Source organism: Monodon monoceros, unplaced genomic scaffold (genome assembly GCF_005190385.1).
Source record: "Monodon monoceros isolate NGI ecotype Baffin Bay Population unplaced genomic scaffold, NGI_Narwhal_1 Super_Scaffold_2, whole genome shotgun sequence".
Classification (NCBI taxonomy): Eukaryota; Metazoa; Chordata; class Mammalia; order Artiodactyla; family Monodontidae; genus Monodon; species Monodon monoceros.
Window position 1 is genome coordinate 97,923,486 of NW_021703776.1, and position 13,293 is coordinate 97,936,778.

Consider the following 13,293-nt stretch of genomic DNA (forward strand, 5'->3'; position numbering starts at 1 on the left):
GAGCCAGCTGGGTTCGGGGCTGTAAGGGCGCAGAGGGGCCGCCAGCCGACACTGCAAACAAAGGTGGACCCCAAATTAGGTAAAGAGCCCAAATTACAAGAATTGAGGGAATGAGAAGAACGAAGAGATTTCAGAACGTAAGATAAAGACAGTTGAATGAGATCACAGAGATAGGACTGAGTCCCATAAAAGCTTCAAAGTGCGACCTTGCCTGGGGTGCTGAGTGGAACAAAGATGACAGTCCTCAGAGCTGAGAAGGCTAAACCCCACAGCCCATCCCAACTTGGCGGAAACACAGAAAGTGGGGAAGAAGTTAGGAAGACGGTGAGGCTGGGCAAAAAGACGCCAAAGTTAGGGAGAGGCTGGAGCTTTATTCTAAAAATGACTATGTGGCAATTTTTTGCTTTCACATCTGCTGGTTAGTTAACAGATGAGCTCAGGTAATTCTATGCAAATTATTTTCAGACACTTAGCACTTCAAAGGCCTAGCTAGAAAGGAGAGGAATCAGATAAAAAGGGATGATCTGTTGCATTAGCTCAGAAACTCATCACAACTAGACCCATCTGCTGCTTCCACAAATTCATGGTCCTGGGAGGCGGCACCACCATGCCTGATAAAAACCTGCACTGGGAACACGGCTTTCGTTTTCATTGATATGCAACACGGGTATCACTACAGTGCATCTTTTAAGGTGCATTTTTTATGTCGTGGTGAAGAGGTATCATTTCAATAGTTAGCACTTCATGTTTTCCACTGGAACCCTCCGTGTCTAACACGCTGTAATACCTTCTATGTGTTTCTACCATTAGTAACAACACCTCTGGTTTAGTATGTCAGGACAAAACCAAAGCTGTTACACTAAACTAACAAGTTGCTCCATCAATGACAAAACACTTCAAAGTTGATTTGGAACCAACCTCTCCGTAAGAGGGCATGAAAGGATAAGTTTCCACGTTTATAAACTTCACAAAGTTCCTCCAAATAAAGAAGTAAGCAAGTGAAGGTTTTAAGCTATAGAACGATCTGGTAAATATACACAATAGAGAGGGAAAGAAAAAAGGACAGTGATTCATTTAGGGGAAATTATCAAAATATAAGAATCATGACCTCCGAATTAGGATAAGAAATGAAAGTGTACAGACTGTTGTTTAAAAGTATAGGGATAAACAGGCAGATCCATGAAAAAAAAATAACAAAATTTAAGGCACCATCAGAAGGATGTTTTACATAAGACAAACTGCCTCCGACTGTCACAGCATTTACAACGTATTAAAATCACATTTTCACGTTCTTCACCCCACTTCACCCCCACTGGAAGTCCCTCAGTCTCAAGAACAATTCTTCTCCATTTGTAAAATCGCAGGCTGTGTGCCTGGCAAACAGATTTAAAAACAAACAAAAGGCAGGTCTATTAACATGCGCTGATCATGAGCCGCTGTGCCACAAGGTATGAAAGGAAGGGTGGCTGCCGTGCTGAGTGCGGGAAGGGAGGGGGAGTCACCCCACCCCACCACGGAGAAACCCGGGAGGAGATGAGTCTCAGGAGCTGTCAGGGCCCTGTGGTCCCGCCGCCTTACAAAACCTGGAGCCTCTGGGTCTTCCTTAGGGAAGCTGATATTGCCTGAGAGACCTCATCCAAACCACTGGGGTAGCATCACCTACCCCACAGCTGGGTGCGAACACCAGACACCGGCAGGCTCACCCACCTCTCAGGCCCTGCGTGCAGAGACTTCAGGCCTTCAAACGTGAGCTCCCCCGCTCCTTCCCGCCCCTGAAGGCAGACAAACCAGCTCTTCTGACTATTTCCCACTATCACAGCCCAGTAAGTATTATGATACAGCTTGGAATACTCGTACATTATTAGCAAAAAGAAACATTAAAATGACTTGCTACTAAATGGATGGGGATTTGTGGAAAATCCAATTTTTAAATTTCTCACTCAGAAGATTTGCTTAGTTTCATAGGTGAAATGGCACGAGTATGATTTTTACCCAGGAAAAAAACAGCTTCTCTTATTCAAAACAGGTTATAGCTCAAGTCTACCTGTATACAGTGACACCAAAACAACAGTTATGCTTTAATTCAAAGACAAACCAGGTTATGGCGGGGAACCATCCAAACCTTAATACAATGTAAATAAAATAAAGGAAAATTATACAGTCCAGAGTCTTATTTATGAATCAACCAAACTCAAATTGTTTTTGCCGCCCTGCATCAGTTCACCTTCTCTGGGAACTTTGCACCCACCCTTCTCTAAGGACTGCCACCTCCATGGGAGGGAGCCCGAGGCCCTGGCCCACAGCCCCTGTAGTGACCAGTGCTGGGATGAATACACGACCAGATGTGAAAGTCTCAGGAGGTTCCCTGCAAGGTCAAGAATGCTCACCCTTTCCACTTAGGTTTGAACCTGGAAACATGCTGCCTGAAGAATCGCTGGAAGCCAACTGCAACCACAAGAGGAGAGCCTGCAAAGAACAGTCAACAAGAGAAAAAGAAAAAGCACCCAAAGCCAAGAAATGGACTCTAGTCCCATCACTGAGCCCTGACCAGGCGTGCTTTGCCAAACCAACTCCACAACTGTTCAGTTATGTGAGCCAAGGAATTCCCTCTCTTTTGCTTAAACCAGTTTGGATTAGATTTTCCGCCACATGAGACACAGAAGGGGTCTGAGGTATCGTTTTAATATTGAGATTATATACACAACAACGCCTGAGTGAACAGAAGACAGGTTCTCGAGCCCTATTTCCTCATGGTCAACAGCATCGGCTCCACTCCCACGTGGTGAGGAGCTCCGCCCCTGCCCTGGGTTTGGACGGCCCTGGTGACCCTAAGACACACCTCTCTAGCTCCAGTGACTGGGCCACACAGCACAGGAATCAGCATTCTTCTCCATCAAGTCCAACTCTAGTCTACTTGTAAGGGGTCTTTTCCAAAATAAGGTAACATTCCTGCCCCTCCTTACTCAGTTGCCAATGATTGAGGAATTAAAAAAAAAAAAAATGCCCTAGGCACTTTCAGTGCACTTTATGCCCTTCTTTAAAGGTTTTTCATTCCTAAAGGATTCGCCAAATCAAGGCACTCGCCATCTACTAGCCTTGCTGAGTTCTGCTTCTACTTGTCTGAAGACAACTAAAAAATAAATTACATGTACAACTTATCCTTCTCAATTAAGTCAATAGCATCAACTTTGACTCTAAACTGAAGACCAGACTAAGGAAGGTAAAATCCAAATTTAACAACATTTAAGTAATAATGATTGCAATATTCTCGATGTCCTTCCCTAACTGAAATTGCCAATTTTGAAAAATCACCAATCTTCAATAGTGCTTTTATATTTAAAATGCTTTGAGGGCAGCTGTTAGTCACATTTACCCATTTCATTTACTTTTTTAAGTTAAGATCCATTGCTTTAATGAACTCAAAAGGAAATTAATGGTAAATAAGATTCTGTGGGTAAGGCTAAGGGTTAGGGTTAGGAGAACTTAGAGAGACCTGTAGATGTAACTCTTGGTAAGAGATAAAAATTAATAACCTAAGAGAAGTAGGTCTTACGCCTGAGGGGCTTTATGGAGAACACCCCCATGAGAAGGAGACTAGGAGTGAGGGGCCCAAGGAGGCAAGCGCACAGGGCTGCTGCCTGCGTCCTACATTCGGGATTTGCGAGGACAAGCGGACTCCACTGCATGTCACCACCCTGAACCTTACAGCGACCCACTCCAGGCTGGCCATGCTCTGGCTCAGCAGGAAGGGCGCTCTGGCGATTAACAACACCTGTCACGGACACGGGGCAGAGAACGTGGGCAGCAGCGCTCTCCACTCCAAACTAAGTCCCAACAATAAACCAACAAGATGGCATCTGGTCCTATTAAATCCTAAGTCCTGTCCACAACTTAAACAAAGGCAAGAGCACAGCCTGCAAAGCCAGCCTCCCTGGGTTGGACTCCAGTTCTCCCAGGACCAGCTGTGTGTGAACCTGGTCAAGTTCCCAAACCTTTTGGTTCCTCCCTCTCCGCATGCTGTGAGGAGCGTCCTCGTCACAGAGTTGTCCTGAGAAGTCCACTCATGTAAGGATGTAAGGCCGCAGGACAGCACCTGTCAGAGCAGGCACTACACCACGTAAGTCCTGGCTACCATCACCCAACAGCAGGTGAGGGCGATCAGGATACGATATGCATATAAAAAAGTTAAGTTAGACAACAAATCAATGTGAAAAGTCATTTTCTTAAATGATAGACTGTATGCAAGTAAATAAAACCAAAACAGGATGTCAGGGGATCTCAGGAAGGAATACAGACCACACAATGAGTTGAGGTATATTAAAACCACATGAGATAAGCCCATGGAAACGGGTGGGGAGAAAAGTAGCCACCCTAGGAAACTTTGGAAATCTGCGTTCTGACTGGACAGAGGAAGGCTAAAGACGAAAAGAACTGGACAGAAACACTGTCCTCTAGTTAAGCTTTCTCACGGGTACCAGGGCCCAATAAGCAAGAGGTGGTGATGGACTAGAGTCAGAGACAGCCGCGTGAACTCTTCTATTTTCATACACACGCAAACAGGCGCAGAGACTCGCGTGCATCCCTGGGTGAGCAGACACGTGTGGGCTTCCAGGCACCGCCCACAGAGCCCAGGAGCAGGACCCCCAGCAGGGCCCCCAGCGCCCACATCTTTCCCTCCTGAATCCCATTACCCGCACAAGGAAGCCGGGCTCTGGATTAACGGCCAGCTCATGGGCTGGGACGGGGAAAATAGGAGAAAAGCCTGTAGCAGGAAGGGAATGCTGAGAGGATGAAAGGACGGGAACCAAACCGAAGGCACTCGCAGGGGCCAAAGCTGGAGCAATTTGAGCAGCAAACTAAATCACAACGGTATTATAACCGAACTAATGAAATAAGTATCCACGAGTCTATGAGAGAAAGAAGTGATTAAATAAACAAGTAAATGGGGGCGGAGGGGCAAGTCTTTCTTACACGAATTCCAAAATCCATGTGCACACTTCCCGAGCCCACGCATGGAGCTCTAGTCCCTTCCCAGGTGAGTCGCTTTCAAAGCAGAATCCAGGGAGGGGAAGGGGACGTCCCAGCAGAGAAACCAGTGACACCCCTGCCACGGTTAGATCACCAGCCACCTGCACCCCGATGTGCGCTGAGATCAGCACCGCACCCCAGTCGTATTCTTTCCCCAAACCTCACAACCTCTCACTTCAGTCATCGCTAGAAAACATCACATCAACCCAAACTGAAGGACATTTCGACCAAACATCTGACCAACAAATAAGGTCATGAAAACAAGGAAAGACAGAGAAACTGTCACAGATTGGAAGAGACTAAGGAGACACCTAAATGCGACCTGCTGTCCTGGACTGGATCCTGGAGCAGAAAAAGGACTAAACAGAAAAACTGGTAAAATCCAGAGTCTCCAGTTTAGTGAACAGTAACATAATAATACTGGTTTCTTAACTCTGACAAATGTACCATGGTTACAGAAATCTAAAATTATTCCAAAATAAAGTTTCTTTTTTAAAGAAGGGAATTAAGTTACACAACAACCTAATGTAAAGACATTCATTTTTAAAATAGGCATCGACTTTTTAAAATGATAAACAGAACAGAAATATTGATATATTAAAAATTAAAATGCTATGTAAAATGTTAAATAGGAAAAAACAAAAAATATACACAGACGGAATTTGAGGGGGAAATTCCCACATCTAATTCTACTATTTAAAAACTCAGACATGACTTGAACAATTTAAAAAGGGGGGAAAAGATCTCCATATGAGCTTATAAGATGGTGTTCACTTAAAAAGATAATACACTTACAGGCTATATTAATAGAAATACAGACTCTGAACCAACGAAAGTAATTGTGCCACTGATTATACATATACTGATCAAAGAAATCAAACAATTCTATACAATTCAGGTCCAGTTTAGTTGTGTTTAGGATGGACAGAGAAACATGTCTTTGCCCCAGCTGGAAGACAGCATTAAACACATAACACAAGAGAAGAGCATCTGAGTTTGGGGTTTTAAAAGAGAAGTGTTAATATGCATTCAGTCATTCATTCAATATTTATTGAACATTTAACACATGGCTAGGTACTCTTACAGAAATGGAAGGCTCAGCAATAAATAAAACAGACAAAAATCTGTGACCTCATAGAACTTAAAGTCTACTTAGATGGAAACGATCAAAAACAAAGAAAAATGTTTAGTATGTAACATGGCGTTGAGGGCTATGGGAAAAAAAAAAACAACAACAGGAAAGTAAGGTGAGGCAGGTCTGGTAAGGTTGGCAAACAAAGGAACCGGTGCTGAAGCGCTCAGCACCCAGTGCGTGCTGCAAAGCCAGTGGGATGCAGAGGTCACCAACTTACATTTTGTTCCCACCAACCAGCAAACCCAGTAGTAAAATATGCAATAATATTTTCTAGTAAAGACTCCAAAAATAATTGATTCAATATCTATCCAATGCAGGCTTCAGTAACTCCACAGTGCTCCAAGGATCAACACAGCTTTACAGAATTTTCAACTGGCATTCAAGGACTGCTAGGTGTCACAGCGCAGGTTAACCACTAGGTCTAATTATCCTGAACAAATAAGGACTAAAAGTTAACAGCATTTTATAAAACACATATATGCAAACAGCCATTCTCTGTGTTAGCATTACTAAGCCAAATTAAAGAAATAGATTGGCTATTCATGTTAACAAAATAGCATCATTAAATACATGTTGCTGATTTGATTGTCCATGTTTAATCTGTAACTTTGCTTTGGTTTTACCATAAGAAGTTTACATCTGTACATTTTTAGAGAGCATATAAATAAAGTCAAGTCAACCCTGGGGTTGCATTCAACATTCAAGTTTGAAAACTATATTAGAAACAACTGGAGTGCTGAAGTAATTCAGGAATAAAGTGATAAGAGTTCTGACTGGGTTGACAGTAGTGTGAATGGAGAAAAAAGATGGCAAGAGACATTCTCAAATTTAAAAACCAGATGCACTCATGTGGAGAAAGAAGAACTGACCAAAAGAGGATAAGAAGCCCGAAGTGAGCCACTGCGACCACTAAGAATTTGAACTTAGATCCAGATTGAGACATTAACTACTCACATGGCAGTTACTAGCACAGACAAAGAGAGAGGGTAGAATGTTCAAAGAAAACACCAGACACCATTCTTAAGCATTTTGGTCTCAGGACCCCTGTAGTTTATATGCGGCGTATCTACTGAAATTTTGCATATTAGAAATTTTAAACTGAGAAAGTTTTAAAACATTAATTCATTTAAAAATAACAGCAAGCCTGTTACATGTTAATAACACATTTTATCTTTAAAAAACTATTTTTCTTTTAAAATAATCAGTGAGGGACACTGTTTTACATTTTTGCCAATTTCTTTTAATATTTGTCTTAATAGAAGACAGCTGGATTCTCATATCTGCTTCTGCATTCAATCTGTTCCAACATGTTGCTCTGGTTGAAGAATATAAAGAAAATCCTTTCCCAAACAGATACTGAACTAGAAAAGGGAAGAGTATCTGGATAGCCTTCTGAGGTAATGGTGAATCTCATGCTCTGACATTACTCCAAAACTGTTTTAAGAGAGTGGCGAGTGCAGCTTGTAATTCAACCTCATAGGTGCTTTTCCTCAAGACAACCACTACCCTTCAGTAAGCAGTGGCAGTTTCTTAAAAGATGAGTTGCAATGTGGAACCTGAAATTGTATCAATAAACTTTTCGTACTCTGCTACATTAAAATTCATTGGCCTGTCTCCTTTGAATGCATCTTTAACCCATGCGTGACTTTATAATATCATTTCCTCAGTATGAAAAACACTGACTGGTCCACCGAGTTATGCAGATTTTCCACAAGTTCATACATTTCAAAAAATCATACTTGTTAAATCCACTGATGTCATCAAAGATGTCTTTAAGTATTTATTGGGAAAGTTGTCAACCTCACAGTGACAGATGCAAGTTTTCCAAAAATTCTAAATTTTGCTTGAAAACTCAAACATTATCACCACCAACAAATAACGCTCAGTTGTTTTCCTTGAAGTGACAGGCTCACTTCGTTGAAAAATGGCTGCCAAATACCCAAGTCGGAATAATCACAGTTTGTCTGTCAACCCCTCTTTCAAGTGAAAATGGTTCCCCATGAAAAAAGCAGCCGCTGCAGCCTGGAGCTCCATCCGTAAGTGCAGCTCCCAAAGAAGGTCACACTCGGGCAGCAATCGAAGCCCTTTATGCACATCCCCATCCTGTGGCACAGAACATTAAGATGTGTGCACAGGATCAAGAGTATATAAAATTAACTTTTTTCACTTCATCGAGGACATTCTCAAAACTGGCTTTTTTTTTTTTTTTTTTTTACTCTCAGTGCTAAGGTGCCAACAGTCCTTACCTACCACTGCTTTTCCACCACTGGTACAGATGTCAACACGGTAAAAAAGGCAAATAACATCTTAAAATTATTACAAAAATAATTTTAACCTCACGGACCCCCTGAGGCCCACAGAGCTCACTTGGAGAACAAGTGCCATCAGTATATCCAGACACCGTATGAATCAGAAATCACAATACCCCGCCTCTTCATTTGCCTAGCAGAGAGCCTGGAACTGGCATATATTCAAATTATATTTTCTAAAAGACAAGTCTGTAAGAATGAAAGCCTAGAAATCACCATTCTTGCAACTAAAAAAAAAAAGCAAACAAAAATCTATGTGAAGAATATTTAATGAGGGATACTTTGCTAAAACCGTCAACTATAGAATCCAAAAGAAAGTCTGCCATACATCTGTGCCAAATTAAGGGACTAACATTAACAAAATTTCTTTTAAACAAATTGCTTGTTTTCATCCATCTGTCCTACCCTTCATGCTCATAAGAAGATAATCATCCCCAATCATGGTCACTCTTCTGACCCCCTTGCTTACCTAAAACAACCTCATCCTCCCAACCAGCTCCCCATATATTCAAACTTCACCCTACACACATAAAAGAAACATAAATAACTTGGTCCTTTTCACTTCCTAGCATGCCTCTATTTTTATTCAAAAAGGAGAAAAAAGTGACAAAAATACACAAGCTCACTACTGCTGGACCCAAACAGTCCACCCAAATGACCTGCAAAAATTTAAGGAAAAGGAACTTCTGAAACTTCATTTTGAAGGATTTGGGAAAGCCAGGAATAGAGGTATTATCAACCAGTCAATATGAATCTATGTAACATTCTGAAAGTGCTAAATCCTGTGACAGACACAAGTTTGCAAGATACAACAGGCACCTTAGCGCCTAAACTTCAGTGGACACGACTACAGGTGAGAAAGCATTATAAACAGCAATTGTATTCAAGAAGTTTTTAGGAAACAGATGTGCCCCTGACTAGTGATAAGGGAAAATAAGGGAGAAAAAATCCGTATCACATTTGTAGCCCTGGTTTAAGTAGTGCTAAAAAGGCACAGTCGTGATAAAAGGCACAGGAAAATTACAGCTATGTGGCAATCTTAGGTGAATGATAGAAAACATTAACTGGATTGTTTCAGCAAAAATGAGTAGACTCTGCAGTAATGTATTTTCTACAAAAAATAAGATCCTTTTCCTTCCAGCAGAAGAATAAACTAAACTCCTAAGTTCAATAGTTCAATACGGAGTCTACAGACCAGCATTCCTGTGTTTATTCGAAAGTTCTATCCATTCACAGACCTGTCCTAGAAAAGAAATGGCATATAAATTTACACCAAGTGGAAAACTGAACTATCATAAAGGTTATAAATAGTTTGCTTGGACAACAGATAAAACAGATTAACTACATTGGCAGCTAGAGGGTAAAGTTTTCTTTCCAAACTGTATGAAACCTATTTTATAGGCTAAATCCTCTCATTTTGTTGGGTATATACTCAGTTTACTGAGACACTGTTGGAGGCGAAATAGAACAAAGACTGATGTACCTGAAACTAAAACTATGATACACAACTCATTGTAATTCAAGGATGGGGCATGGGATACATATTACTTCTTCAACACTCCTTTTGATATAGGCAAAAGAATGAAAAGGTAGGTTAAGTCTGATGACAGCCTTTCTTCCTTATAGGAAGTCTATTTTAAATCTTATACCTCAAATAAGCCAACCTAGTACAAATTTAACAACATATTGACATACAGGCAAAATTTTAAGAGAAACTCACTTTAGGTAAATACAAGGGATCTACCCATCATTCCAAACAACAAGTTACCTAAGTGAGCATAAATAGGTGACAGGAATCTGCTGTCCCCACAGCCTGCTCTGCACATCCTTGACACTGTTTCGCCACGCAGAGTGATTCCAGAGCTCAGCGTTTCCCATACAGCATTGGCCCCTAAGCGCAAACAAACAACTCTGTGCTCAACAGAAGAACAGTGATCTGTTCCCATACTAGAGGAAAGATGGGCTGCTTTTGGACCTAAAGAGAAGGTATTTATGATATGGAATCTTCCTAGAAACTCTCCATGGGCAATTCTGCCAACATACTATTGTTGCCTGAGACACTGACCTTGTATCTTAACCCCCAAACAAAACACAATTCCCTCTATATTCTGAAGACAGAATCATAAAAAGGACTTGGTAGTTCAAACTACTAATCCCAAAGTACTTACAGAACCTCTCAGAATTTCCAGGCATCCTACAACCAAGTAACCCTTACCTGGTAGTTTCAGCACTGGAGTTTGGTGAGTTTGGTGTACACCACAAGGGGGTAAAAATGTTTGCAAGTGCCATTTATTTAGCCCGTGGATGACAGAACTCCTCAGAAACCCTTCAGAAACTCCTTAGGCTCATCTCCACTCTGAAAGTCATTCTCTTGCTAAAAACAGTAGTAGTTTTGGGCCAACATGGAAGTATAGGAGGTAGGGGCAGTGATGAGCTATAAGTCTTTTCATGATTTTCCTATACTTAAGGTTCATGACAAATATCAATAAAAATACATTGCTGAGGTACTAGAAAATGTCCAACTCTTCAAGTACTATTTACAATCAATGATATTTTCAGTATTTGTTACCAAAGTATATTGTCTCTTTTATTACTATAACATCACTTACCACAAATACTTATGCTCTGAGAAAAAATATTTTGAGTCTCCAAATAACTATGGAAATGCTATAAAGAATCCACCAACTACAGGGAAACCATTTGTACAATCCCTGCAGTCACCTCTCTGCAATTACCACACTAACACTAAGGTTTTTAGGCAGGAAGAAAAGACTTCAATCCCAGCACTTCCTATGGTAAAAGAAAAGGAGGGGGCTAAAATGAGTGCCTAACATTTAGGAATTTTAGACTCTGGGCACAGAAAAGACATGACTTTTTGTTTGGTAATCTAGATTTAAAAGTTGTAATAGAATGTCTCTTTCTCAAGGGTAAGGAAGAGAGTATCTCACCCTTTATTTGAACAACCCTAATGGGTGAAGATTGAGGCACCCAATAAATAGTTTGAGGAAATTTCTATTCTAGGAAACTCTATGGTACAGCGAGCCATTTAGTTATATGCTGTTAGGGGATAACAAGTGACACCAGGCTAATAGTAAAGAAAAACTATTTTATTTCTTTAACTACAAGAGTAAATTCTATAGGAAAAAGTGGGAAATAGTAAGTATGAACTTGCCAGTGCAGATCTGTACAAAGAGTAATGCTATGATAGTTTTCATTTACATTACACACAATATTCTCTGAATAGTACATTTCTGACACTTCCCGGTCACCAAACATGTGGAGTTTTTCCCCTCACCAAGCAATTCTCTGCGACACTAGCTGGGTATCCTACACTTCAACTCAAATCTGACACTATCTACCTGGAGATAGGTTTTCATTAATTAATTTGCTAGAGCTGCTCACAGAACTCAGGAAAACAGATTACCAGCTTATTAGAAAAGAATATAACTTAGGAACAGCCAGACCGACGAGGTGCATAGGGCCAGGCACGTGGGAAGGGGCACGGGGCTCCCACGCTCTCTGGGCCTACCACTCTCCCTGAATCTCCATGTGTCCACCAACCCAGAAGCTACCCGAACTCTGTCCCTTTGAGTTTTTATGGAGGCTTCATTAAACAGGCAAGGTTGGTTGATTAAATAATTGGCCACCGGTGACTGAACTCCATCTCTAGCTCCTCTCCCCTCCCCAGAGGTTGGAGGGGAGGCTGGTGTCTGAAAGTTCCAACCCTCTAATCTCAAGGTTGGTTTCCTAGCAAACCAGCCCCCATCCTTAGGTGTTTTCCAGAAGTCACCTCTTAGCATAAACTCAGGTGTGGCTGAAAGGGGTTGGTTACAAATAGCAAAAAACACCCTTATCACTCTTAACCCTTAGAAAATTCCAAGGGTTTTACTTAGGAGCTCCGTGCCAGAAACAGGACAAAGAGCAAATATAAACTTATTATAAATCACAATATCCCAATTTGATTGTTTAGAATGTGAGTTTAGTCAGATATATCATAGTCCTAAAAGACTTTTAGGTGCTATTATGCTTATCATGCAGAGGCAAAAAAGAGGAAAAAATAGGCTTATAATCAGCATTAGATGTTTTATGAATTGATGAACTGGTAAAGGAATTTGGGAGAAATGCATAGAACGCAATTAAATGCCAGCCAGGGAGCACGGCAATTACCTGCGATAGTAATGTGAACTCAAGTCCACTATTTCTCAAAGTCTCCAGAGAAATAGATCTAAGTGGCTAACAGAAGCCAAGCACCTAACAAGCATCTCAGTATTCGAGCTAAGCAGGACCCTAGAAGCAGCAAAAGCCTATTCTCAAAGGGATCTTGGTCCTCCTGGTTGCATGAATTTAAGCAAGTTACTTACCTTCACCAAGTCCCTATTTCTTTATCTGTGAAACAGAGACACAGATATCCTCTTTGAAGGCACAAGGTAGATCCTCAATAACCACAAGTTGCTCCGTTTGCTCACCTCGGTCATTTAGCAGTGGAGATCCACGAAAGCTACTTGCCAAGGAAATACAACTAGTTTAACGGCAGAGCCTAGCCTAGAGTCTGTGTTCTTTGCACAGTATCCAGCTGCCAGTGGGAAGGCACCCTCTAAAATATCTTCTCCACAGCTAACTTGAGCTCTGTATTTCAGGCAGACAAATATGCTCTGAAGAGGCAAAATTACTTACGGGGCACGGAGAACAATTCATCCTCTCCTTCCTTTAAGCCTGTTCAAGCAACATTTCTGCCATTTAAAAGTCCTTACTGATTACTCTAGAAGGGCATTTCCCAACCTTTTCTGACCAATAAATCCTCTGCATGGTAATTTATCTCAT